Raw genomic sequence first — 2,805 nt, forward strand, 5'->3', positions numbered from 1 at the left:
GATGGGGAGGGAAGAGGAAAGGGAGATAGAAGATAAATATAATATGAACATGAAAAGTCCTAAATAAATTGAGACTTTCATTCTAGCTTGACTTTTCGGAACAATTGTTTCATTTGGTCTTAGGCCGGTTTTTTTTTGTTTGTTGATGTGGTATTAAATTTTTTTTTAAATATGCGTCTGGACCAGGCTATGGTGGCATTTGGTCGCTTGATAAATTGGTGACACTGTGAGAAAAAAAAGGGATTAGAGTTAGAATGACAAAAAATCTATGGGGCACAAAATACGTACAGTGATGAAGTGGCGTTTTTCGTTTGTTTTGAAAACTGCATCCGACTTCAATGAGATTTTTCCAGCTCTTAAATTCTGAAAGAAAAGAACGAAAAAAAAAAAAAGAAGGACGAAATGCCGTCGCCGAAAAAAAAAAAAAAAAAGAAACCATTAAAGCATCATTATGTTCAGTGGTATTAGACAAGAGCATTATGTTCAGTGGTATTAGACAAGAGCATTATGTTGATTATTACTACTATACTATAAGAAATGTCCAATGGCAATTTGTCTGTCCCCGCGGTTTTATGCAAGAAAAATTCTGAAATTATGCAAACTGAGCCCAAAATTTTGAAATTATGCGATTCTGTTAATTTTAACAAAGAAAGATAAAGGAAAATAATCAGAAATTATGCACAAAAAAAGATCAAATTTTGCTAAATCATGCGGGGTGCATAAAACCACGGGGACTCACTGCTAAGGAACGACGGTTAGGGTTGTAGGTTTTACTTTTTGACTTCCCCTCTGTTGTTTCTGTGCGTCTGTCTTACCCTTTTCGAACACAAAATGACAATATGAATAATTGCTGTTTCGATGTGCTTCTCTTTACTCAAACAAACATACATGTACTGTTTTCTCGATAAATTTTAACCGGATGGCAGTCTGATCATGTGTCTCAATCCATTTATGGTGAGGGGTTAACAAAGGTGCTGCCACAGGGTGCAAAATCAGCGACCCCCCCCCCCCTTTTTCCTCTCGGCTACTACGTCTGAAAAGCCAGATACCTGTAGACGAAAGAAAATACTGTTCAGCGAAGTCAACCTTCGAGTCCTTGGATATCTCTTTGGACACAGTCGTGTCTTTGGACATAGTGGCGACAGGCAAGCCTTCAACGACGGCATGGGGTTGAAGTTAAACTAAATGAAAAACCCCATGAAATCTATCATTAAGAACATAATTAATTCAAATAGAGATTCAGCTTCTTGTTTCACACCTAGTAATTTTCACTGACAGTGTTACACAGCATCCCCCCCACCCCCAAGAAACAAACAAAAAAACAAACAAACAAAAAACAACAACAAAACAAAACAACAACACAACAACAACAAAACAACAACACAACAACAACAAAAAAACACAAAAAACAAAACAAAATAAAAAAAACAGCAACAATAACTTGTATAGGCAGCAGCAGAGACGTTGAGTTGGGTATTATTTTGGAGAGATCTGCTATAACTATAACCGAGGACTTTAATTCATATAAAATTGGTAGTCGGTTTTTGTACAATGTACGTCATACGTAAGGAAAATAAACTTAGTCGATTATTTCTTACTCATCTTTTCAGCTTCACATGACGCCACATTATTGTAAACTTTGTTCATAGAGATGTGCAAACCTTATGACCTTGTTTAGTCATTGTATTTTAATGGGTAGCTTTCCTTGATCTTGATGGTTTCGTTTCAGAATATTATTTATCCGATCAGTTGCATGTATACATTACGGGAGTATACCGATGAAATTTCTGCTGACTGCTTGCCAGTTATTGGCCGTGGCCCTGAGCGTCAGAAACATTCTAACTGAGATTACGTCCTGCTGCGTGATTACCACTAAAATACGCGATTTCAAAATTGCTAGGAAATTTTGAGGCTCATAAGTGTATCAGTACATTGGAACATGGAAAGATACTCAACACTTTTTACTTGGATAAGGGCAGCTTTATTAAAAATGAAGAGGAGTAGGTAACGGTAAGTCCAGGGTCTTGGGTGCTATGCTCCCACGGTCATTCCTCAAGGTCTGTCCAGTGGTGGCCTTGTCTACTGTCCCTTCAGCATGAACATGTATACAGCAGCTGCTGGAATCACAGCCAATACTTCTGCGAGTTCAACTGTGAACGTACAGGGGTACTGACGTAGGCACAGCATTAAAGAGGTCGCTAGATACGATTAACAAATGACGTATGGAAAGCAATAGAGAGGTACATCATGGGAAAACGAGCATTGTTCTGTCAATAAGTGCGCGACAGAATGCCCAGTTTATTTGTGTACGGCTCCACTCGGCCAAAGGAAAGGGCGTTCAAGTACCAATTTCTCGCGGTTTGTTTCGTCCAAACGATGTCAGACTCTTCCCCCCTTCTCCCATCAAACGATTTTCATTTTCGTGAATGTTGTTATGACCACGGCTTACTTATAAATGTCTGAGAAAACCTTGGCGTGCGTCCAGACCAACAGCTACATGTAGGCCTACCAACCGAGCCGAGCCGTTCACTCTCAGCTTGCTACGAGCACCTTCGAAAAGAGCAACTCAGGTGTTCGGACCGAAAACAAGTACAAAGAAAGTGACATCGACTACACCGACGACAGTGGAGGCGGAGGAGGAGGAGGAGGAGGAGGAGGAGGAGAAGAAGAAGAAGAAGTTTTTGAAACAGAGACCAAGATAAAGGAACAATCCCCTCCCTTGAGTCCCATCACCAGACAAAAATTGCACACAAAAACAACACCAAAAGCTCATGGTACAAATGATCATACCCATCAGTTTAATAT

Source organism: Aplysia californica, unplaced genomic scaffold, assembly GCF_000002075.1.
Source record: "Aplysia californica isolate F4 #8 unplaced genomic scaffold, AplCal3.0 scaffold00136, whole genome shotgun sequence".
NCBI classification, from domain to species: Eukaryota; Metazoa; Mollusca; class Gastropoda; order Aplysiida; family Aplysiidae; genus Aplysia; species Aplysia californica.